Raw genomic sequence first — 10207 nt, 5'->3', positions numbered from 1 at the left:
TGTAGTACTCCATTGTGTAGATGTACCACACTTTCTGTATCCATTCCTCTGTTGAAGGGCATCTGGGATCTTTTCATTTTATGACTATTATTAATAAGGCGGCTATGAACATACTGGAGCATGTGCCTTGTTGTATGTTGGAGCATCTTTTGGGTATATGTGCAAGAGAGGTATAGCTGGGTCCTCAGCTAGTGCAATGTCTAATTTTCTGAAGAACCTCCAGACTGATATCCAGAATGGTTGTACCAGTCTGCAATCTCACCAACAATGGAGGAGTGTTCCTCTTTCTCACATCTGCACAAGCATCTTCTGTCAACTGAGTGTTTGATCTTAGGCATTCAGACTGGTGTGAGGTGAAATCTCAGGGTTGTTTTGATTTGCATTTCCCTTATAACTAAAGATGTTGAACATTTCTTTTGGTGCTTCTCAGCCATTCCCTATTCCTCAGCTATGAATTCTTGTTCAGCTCTGAACCTCAATTTTTAATAGGATTATTAGTCTCCCTACAGTCCAACTTCATGAGTTCTTTGTATATTTTGGATATTAGCCCTCTATCAGTTGTAGGATTCGTAAAGGTCTTTTCCCAATCTGTTGATTGGTGTTTCGTCCTAACCACAGTGTCCTTTGCCTTACAGTAGATTTGTACCTTTATGAGGTCCCATTTGTCTACTCTTGATCGTAGAGCATAAGCCATTCCTGTTTTGTTCAGGAAATTTTTTCCAGTGTCCTTGTGTTCAAGATGCTTCCCCACTTTTGCTTCTATTAGTTTGAGTGTATCTGGTTTGATGTAGAGGTCCTTGATCCACCTGGACTTAAGCTTTGTCCAGGGCAATAAGAAGGGGATGATTTGTACTCCTCCATATGCTGACGTCCAGTTGAACAAGCACCATTTGCTGAAAATGCTATCTTTTTTCACGGGATGGTTATGTCTCCTTTGTCAAAAATCAAGTGCCCATAGGTGTGCTGGTTCATTTCTGGGTCGGAAGTTCTATTCCACTGGTCTATCTTCCTGTCTCTGTACCAACACCATACAGTTTTTATCACTAATGCCCTGTAAACTGCTTGAGTTCAGGGATGGTGATTCCCAGGGAAGTCCTTTTATTGTTGAGGATAGTTTTAGCTTTTTTGTTATTCCAAATTAATTTACAAATTGTTCTGTCTAACCCTATAAATAATTGAATTGGAATTTTGATGGGGATTGCATTGAATCTGTAGGTCACTTTGGGAAAAATGGCCATTATTACTCTCTTCATCCTGCCAACCCACGAGCATGGGAGATCTTTCCATTTTCTGAGATCTTCTTCAATTTCTTTCTTCATACACATGAAGTTCTTTTCACACAGATCTTTCACTTGTTTGATAAAAGTCACACTGAGGTATTTTTATGTTATTTGGGACTATTATGAAAGGTGTCATTTCCCTAATTTCTTTCTCAACTTTTTTATCTTTTGTGTAGAGGAAGGCTACTGATTTGTTTGAGTTAATTTTATACCCAGCCACATTGCCAAAGTTGTTTATAAGTCTTAGGAGTTCTCTGGTGTAACTTTTAGGGTGTCTCAATTATACTGTCCTATCGTTCTCAATAGTGATAATTTTCTTCTTCCTTTCCAATCTGTATCCCTTTGACCTCCTCTTGTTGTCTGATTGCTCTGGCTAATGCTGGGGACAACATACAATGACAGGGGCTGTCAGCAGTAGGCTGGGATGGAGACATCTCAGAAGCCTGCAGCAGCTCCTTGTAAAGTAGGGTGGCTTCTGGAACCCTGAGAAGCAGGAGACACATCTCTCCGCGGGACCCACCATCTGAAATAAGAGGCTGCCTGCAGCAGTCCGGGAGGGAGACATCTCAATAGCCCCCTGTAGCTCTTTGTAAAAACTGGTTGTTTCCATTTCCCTAACCTTATCCCTGGACAAGGGCTGTATAGATTTCATTTGTGTGTGACTGCCTATCAGTTGGCCTTGGTGTGCACAATTATTGTATTATATCTGACTTTCCTACTTCTTTCTCCTTCTGCTCTGGTGAATTCTGTGAAACTAGATGCTCCTTGAGGTTATGATTCTTAGACAATTGAAAATTGATGCATAGGGGCACAGCACAGCAGAGCCCTAGAGGCCCAGGTGCATACTGTGTGTTCTCATCTTGGAAAAATATAATAACTGCACAATTGTAGTTCCAGATTAAGGTTTGACTTGCAAAGACAGCTTGAAGAAAATAAGAGAAAATGAATTAGAGCCAACATTGGGACCCTAAGAAAGGAAAAAGTTATTGAAGTTAGTATATAAGTTTTACATAATATTTCAGACTGGTTACTAGATAAGGACGTATAGAATATATAAAATAATATACTAGTAAACTAAGTCAAACTACTGGAACTCTTATGAGAGTCATTGTGTGCAAGGAACAGAAAGCTAGTGGAATTACCATGCTAAGGGTTACCTTGATTCTTTCTGGCCACTGCCTGGCAGGTTTGCCTATGTCATTTATCATTAGAGCTTCACAGGAAAATGCAATTAGCTGACCTCAGAGCTTTGGTCTCTGAAGTATAAAAGTAAAGAGTTAAAGTTTAAATAATGATAAGTTGACAATTATCATTATATTGGCCACAGGCCTGGGTATAGGGGAAGCCTGACTTTGGGGAACAGTTGTAATTCTTAGTTCATGGTGAGATGTAGTCATTCTTTGCATTTGATTTGGCAATGATTATAAAATGTCTTTTTTCTACCTGCTTTTGGATCATGAATAAAGGTCTGGGGCAAGAGAAAGGCTACAGAACATGTGAAGAGTAAATGAGAGAGAGCATGAGGGAGTGAATGAGAGAGTACATGACAGAGCTAATGTAAGAACAAATGTGAGGGGAATGAGAGAGCATGAGAAGAGCATGTGAATAATGAGTGGAGAGAGAATGTGATAGTGAATGAGGGAGCGAATGAGAGAGCAAGTCTGAGAACAAATGTGAGGGCCAGGGAGAGAGCATGAGGAGAGCATGTGAGAATGAGTGAGGAGAGAACGTGAGGTGTGTGTGAAGACTGTCTGTGTGTGTGACAGGAGAGTGCATGTGGTGTGTGTGAGACATGTATGAGGTGTGTATGAAGACTGTGTGTGTGAGTGAAAGGAGAGAGCATGTGGTGTGTGTGAGATACGTATGAGGTGTGTGTGAAAATTGTGTGTGTGCTTGACAGGAGAGTGCATGTGGTGTGTGTGAGATATGTATGAGGTGTGTATGAAGACTGTGTGTGTGAGTGACAGGAGAGTGCATGTGGTGTGTGTGAGAGATGTATGAGGTGTGTGTGAAGACTGTGTGTGTGCATGACAGGAGAGTGCATGTGGTGTGTGTGAGATATGTATGAGGTGTGTGTGAAGAGTGTGTGTGAGAATGAAAGGGTAATGAACAGACGTGTGCATGACAGTGGGCGTTTAAGAAAAGAAAACTGCAATAAAAAAGGCAGAGTGCACAAAAGAATGCAGCGGGTGTGCAGGCACATAGTGAGAGAGAGAGAGAGAGAGAGAGAGAGAGAGAGAGAGAGAGAGAGAGAGAGAGAAAGAGAGAGAGAGAGAGAGAGAGAGAGAGAGAGAGACTATAAGCCTTGAAATTGCCGTCAGTTTGTACCCAAAGAGGAGTCTGTGGATATGTATTATGCACCTTCCAGATAACCCTGCTTCCAGGTGAGAACTCTGATCCTGTGACCGAGGGCCAGGAAAGGGTGACAGAATGGCTGCAACCCTGAGGCCAGAGGATCAAACTTTTAGGCCTATGACCTCCTAATTCGTCCTTTTACCTGAAACCTTATTATTGAAATTTTCTTACTGGGATACAACTATGGTCCTGGTGAGCGTCTTGTCTCTTGGATGCTCAATCAGTTCTTTGTTGTCACAGACTGTTTGAGCTTACTCCAGTCACTGGGACTTATTCACACCTTCCAGTTTCCTGAACTTTTCAGATTTCTAACATTTGTGGCAAACTGAGTGACAAAAGCAATGAATGTTGAGCACTTCCCTGGGGTCCAGTGCATATGGAGCTACGGGTGTATGGATATGGTAAATACCTAGGAGTTACTCTAAGAAAGTAGGACTGTGCTCTTAGGACCCCTTCGTGACCTCACTTCACTTTGCCAGCTTTGTGGGCTTCTACACTGCTGGTCTGAGAAGAACTGAAAACTAATGGAATAGATGTGTAGCCTCCCATTACCTTTGTCATTGTTAGGATATTAGTAGGAGCGGTTTGATTGAAATATACTCTCAAAAATATTAACAAAACCATTGCCTCTTGTGTACCATCTGGACGGAAGGACCAAGTTCCTAGACAGTACTTCAAAAACCTCTCAAAGCCAGCAAATTGGAGCATGAAGAAAGCCAAGTCCAACGCATTCAAAACCAGCATCCTCACCAATGCCTCCAAGAAAGGCTTTCGTAAAAGACGGGAGGTACTGAGACAGTTGGCCCTCATACACTCAGAGAAGACTGTGCCAGGAAGATTGGGGAAGGATTGTGGGAGAGAGTAATTAGGTATAAGTAGTCAATGAGCAGAACGTAAAGTGAAAAAGAAAAAAATATATAAATAGAAATAAAATAAAGGTCTTTAACAAAATGGGACACAATGTATTGCTGAACTAACTCTACTGTGTTTACACTTGCACATGCTTTAACATCTAGAGAGATTAGATGTGATAAAGTAGGATGCCCTTGTCATTTACATATACTATGTACACAGCAAAGATAAATGAAGTGGAGAACATGCAGTTCAAAGATCCATTGTTCCCTCACATGTATGTGGCCCTTCTTCCCTTTATCAGGACTGTGGAGGTGTCTGCTCATCCAGGTCTCAGGGCTCAACCAAATTGCAGTCCCCTATGATCTCTGGCCAAGTGCTATTTTATTCCCAACAGAACTCTGCCTCAGGCTGCAGAGGCACTGAAGGGCCAGCCTTCACCTTCAAGGTGCAACCACTCTTTCAGTCTTTCCAGGCTCTCTGTGACTCAACTGGAGGCTTCAGCAGAGTCCTTTCATCTCAATAACAGAAGCTTACCTGATCCAAAGCATAGGGAAGCATTCCTACACTTCTGATTGGCTAGTTACCTGAGACCAAACAACGTAGCTCTCTTCTTTATGCCTGTTTTCCTGATTTGAAAGTAAATAATGTGATCATCTGTGGTTTTGGTGGTAAGAATAAAATCCTTAACATGAATAACAGGACCATGCAGAGCATGGGCTTCACATTCTAGGTACAGAGTGAAGAGCTAGAGGGAATTACCAAAGAAAACAGTAAGAATCCTAACAACAATTACAGAAATAATGAAATGAAATAAAACAAAAACAAAAGCAAAAACAAAAATACCTTGTGGGTGCTGGTATTAAAGGCATGTATTAACTCTCACCAGCTTTTAGGTATTTCCAGTAAAAAGCAAGCAAACAAACAAACCAACAAACAAACAAACAAACAGCCTTATTACAGTTGCAACAGGTGCAGGAGAGAAAGCTGGGAGAAATCCTGTGTTGCTGCCCCCATGCTGTGATTCTGCATCAACAACTTCCTTGGGAATAGGAACCTGTATGCAGTGGGATCCCTTGCTGGGCCTGTCATCTCAAAATTAGGGGCTTCTGTAATCCAAAACCTTGGAATCCAATTAACTTCAGGCCAGGAATGAAGTCAAACATCATTAGGGAAAGAGCAAAGGAAAAATTACATAGGAAAAAATATGTGCCTTAATCAGAAAAGATCCTCAACTTCTAAGGCCTCCACAATCTCCACCCCTCTCTTCTGAGCTTTGCATAGAGATGTTGTATAACTCCAGATGATAGGAAAAGGCAGAGTTCTTCCCAGAAAAGTCATACATGATTTTCACCCCGACATATGTGAGGTCAGGTGGCATTGTTTCACAGAGTCAGCACACCCGGGATAAGAACACAGAAGCCACAGATGACAATGCCAAATGGACTCCCTCCTGAACTTATGGACCCATTAAAATTGTGGTTTAGCCTAAACTTAGGCCATTCCACTCCCTGCCCATCCACCTGATTTTTATGTTTGCTGTGAGTAAAAGATCAGATTGTAGCCCCAAATATCCTCATGATTGGACTTGGAAATTCAGGAAGAACGATATTGGAGAAGGGATGGCTTTGTGGTTACAATGTGGTAACTGGGTTCTGACCAGGAACCTCGTCCTTAGCCAATGGGGATTTTAAGGCCGGGTCTCCTGCTTGTTCCAGTGCAGGCTAAGACTTCAGGGTCAGGCCAGCTCCTGAGCCCCACACAGGGCTGCCTGCATACCCTTGTGACTGCATTAGAGCCAGAATGCTCTCTGCCCAATCCCCTTCTCTCCTCTTTGCCACAGCCATGGTCCCCAAGAACACTTGTCAAACACCTTTATACATCTATGTCAATCTCAAAGTCAGGTTCCTAGAGAATCAATCCCCATAGCTGACCATAAATGATTATTCTTTGTGTGTGTGTATATATAATGTTGTAGAACACAGAATAGGGATTCTTGGTGAAAGCTTCGTGGACATGTGTCTTTGCTAGATGTCTTTGCACTGGGATCTTTCCACATGATTTAGATATGCTTGCCATGAGGTCATTACCAGTCACCTTGCCATTTCAGTTTCGTTTTTCTTTTGGATGCTATCGCTGTTTGATGTAAGATCCAAGGCTGAACTTCCATACTGGGCTATGGTTTCAGACTTGCTTTACAGCCATATGGCCCTCGGGTTGTTTCCTTTTGATCCTAGAGGTTGATTAATATTTCCAGCAAGGCTTCCAGTACTTGATAGGATTGTGCTACCTGCTGTCAGAGCAGAGTTATACAGAATTCATATGCTGGCCTTCCTCTGATGGTGCTTACCCTTGACAAGTCCTCAAACAGGGCAGCTCTTGGAAAAAAAACACTGCAGGGAAAGAAATCATATATGTGGGTCTACCCCTGGCTCCTTGAGAAATGGAAGAGGAATATGGTCTTGGCTTACTGGAAGTCTTATCCCAAGACTAGGGAAGGAGACTCCCAGAGAGCACTAAGCCTTCTCCTCATCCATCATAGTCTGTATAGCCTGTGGCTTTCATGTGGTCAGTGTGATGACCTTAAAATGTTCTAGGCATTTCTGCCCTGTTCAATCTATACCTAGACATGACCTCAGGTGTACAGTCACATTGGAAATATAAAAAGCCTTGCATCTGAAAGAGCGTACCCCAAAACGGGGAGCCGCGTCTCTCGCTCCGATCGCAGGGTGGGGTGCCCCCAGGAATCACGAGGAGCCATTCTTGATGAAACAGCAAGAGGTAGCTTTATTAACGAGATCCCAGGTCTTAGCGGGATCCCGGGTCGACACGTATCTCACACAGGAGACAGAGGAATCGACCCCGAGCCTCCAGACTCGGGGGTTTATATAGGGGAGGTAAGGGGCGTTCACGCGGTTGCACATGATTGGTCAATTCAAATGGTGCACAGTTACTTTCGGCGCGAAATTACATCAGCAAGGAGTACGTGCTCTCCAGCAGCTCGGCAGGCAGGTAGGGTGACTCATCTCACTCAGGGGGGTGAAGGAAGGGGAGGGGGTAGCTACGGATGGTCAGTGTCCTTGGGGCTGATAGCTGGTTTGGCAAGTCCGATCTCTGGCTCTCCCTCAGGCACGTCCCGCCCTGCACATCTGGACTCTGACAATGAGCAACCTTTATGAAACTCTAGTTCTGCACATTCGGGCTCTGACAATGAGTAACCTTTATGAAACTCTAGTTCTACATTCCCCACTTCTTTTTTTTGTTAATAGTTCTAATCCTAGAACTTCATGGAGAACTCAGCTTCATCTAGCATAACAGCTTGGTATTGTTGTCTTAACATGAGGATTCTAACCTGGACACCATCCAAGCCTATCCACCAAGGTCATGACTAGCTTTTAGAACTTCTAAGCTTATACAGACTGTGATCCCTGAGGCACAGTCCCAAGAAGTGTTAAGAGTACTAACATATGCAATGTTACATCATTTGTAATGGAGATCAAGCCTATCCCACACCTATCTTGATAGAACCCAGGACAAACATGACTGAATTTCCCTCTAGGTCCCAGCTCTCAGCCCCAACAGCTAGTACACGGCTGGTGAGGGCTGAGAATTGACAGCTGTCAGGGTGGTCAGCAGCACCAGGTACGGTCCTTTCCAGCGAGGCTCGAGTGTCTGGGCTCAGTGTAGCTGCAACCTGGAACTGATGGGATGTCTCAGGGGTCTCCGGGGCATAGGCTGCTGTCAGCTGTGAGCAGATTTCTTTCTGTATCACCTGTAGGTCTTTTAGCCTGGCACACAAATCATTATTACTATGGCACTATGACATGTTGGTTCAGTAACATCATCTAATACAGTCAGGGGGGCTGAGGCCCCATATAAGATCTCAAAGGGGGTAAGGCTGAATCTGGAAGGGGTATTTCTTGCTCTGAAGAGAGCAAGAGGGAAGGAGTGTCACCCAGTCTGTGCCAGTCTCCATGGTTAATTTAATTTGGTCAGGGTCTCTTTTAAAATTTTATTTATTTACTCTACCTGTCCTGAACTTTGAGGTCTGTAAATACAATGTAATTTCCAATCGACCTCTAAATACTTGGCCACACCCTGGCTTACCTTGGCAACAAAAGTAGGGCCGTTGTCTGACCAGATTACCTTGGGCATTCCAAATCGGGGGAAGATTTCTTCCAGTATCTTCTTGATGATTGCAGAGGCCGTCTCTCATTTGGTGAGGAAAGCTTCTATCTATTCCTTCATTCATGAAGAGAACTGTTCCCGTCTGTGGACAAGGTCCTCGGCTTTCAGCAGGGGTCAATCAACCAGTCGCAGAGGTCTTTCCTCCATCCATGGGCTTCTGCCAGTGCTTGACACTCATGTTGCAGTGGCTCCAGGTCCGGATTGGGCAGCAAGGTGACCAGATTATCCCCAACCGGTAGAGAATCTAGTCCATGGCAGCTGACCAGTGGTCCCATCTTTTGGGACACTCTATTCAAAGGCAAAACATCAGCCACTCTATCACAGTTTAAGTCCTGGATTGGGTGATAATTGTTAATGCCCGGCTGGCAGGAGTGATGTGTTCCAGGCAGATCAGGACTAAGTCACACATCCCCCAGCATCAGGTACTGGTGCACTGAGACAGGTCTTAAGCTCCACATACACAGTCTGTAGATATGCATACACATGGCCTCACCCAGCTATTTCAGCCCACGCAAGCCATTTTGGAGAGCAATTTTCTCATGAGCAAGGGATAGGGGCAGTCAGGGATGACCATGAATTAGTGGGTGGGTTACCCGGCCCACGCCAAGGTCCACTGTTCTTCGGGCAGTCCATAAGTATTGTTCGTTGCCAGTAGCCCCTTGCACTCAAGGTCTTTGGATATTGGCCCACTGGGGGGCATAGGAGCACAGAGCATTGGGTCCCTGTCTCCACAAAACAACTGGGCGGGCTTCCCTTCTATCTCTGTGCATAGCCAGCACCAAGAGGCTCTCCAGTGTCCCCTCTTGTTCTTTCTGGGGCAGTCCCTGACCCAATGTCCTTTTTCTTCGTATTAGGCACACTGATCTTTAGCCAGGAATTCTCTTCTGTTGCCAGGTACTATCTTCCTAGGTTCCCTAACTACTGTGGCCAGTATATGTTCCTCTCTTGTCTTCTATCTCTCTTTAGCTCTCTAATTTCCTCTTCTTTTTGTCTCTTTTCTTCCCTAGCTTCCTGCTCTTTTTATCCTCTTTCTTTCTTTCTTTTTTTTTTTCAGTCTCTCTGCATCTTCTTCTACAGCTATTAGGTGCTGTCCACTTTTCTGCACAGACCCTGAACCACGCATCAACTTATTTTCTCTACAACTTACAATAACTCTCTCAGTGACTTAGCTTAACCCTTCAAGTTTCTGTAACTTTCTCTTCATATCTTTTCCTTATCTTAGCCAGATTGGTGGGGCATTTTCCAGCCCCTAGGAGACCGACCCTTGGAGCCTGGGGGCAGACCTGGAGCACTCCCTACCTTCAGGGGTATGAAGAGAGCAGGCAGAAGTGAGGGCCTTCTATCCGTATTGGAACCCTTTTTTTCTGGCCTCTAGTAGGATTCCGTCTTCCTCGGTGGTAAAGAAGACCTGTAACAGTTACTAACAAGCATATCAAATGGGATGGTGAGAAAACAAGAGAATCTTGAGAATAGAGTCTACCGAAGAGGGCAAACAGCATTTAGTCACACAGTTAAACCAGGAGGCCTTTCTT

Source organism: Rattus norvegicus, chromosome 9 (genome assembly GCF_021556685.1).
Source record: "Rattus norvegicus strain SHRSP/BbbUtx chromosome 9, alternate assembly SHRSP_T2T, whole genome shotgun sequence".
NCBI classification, from domain to species: Eukaryota; Metazoa; Chordata; class Mammalia; order Rodentia; family Muridae; genus Rattus; species Rattus norvegicus.
This window is presented reverse-complemented; position numbering follows the sequence as displayed.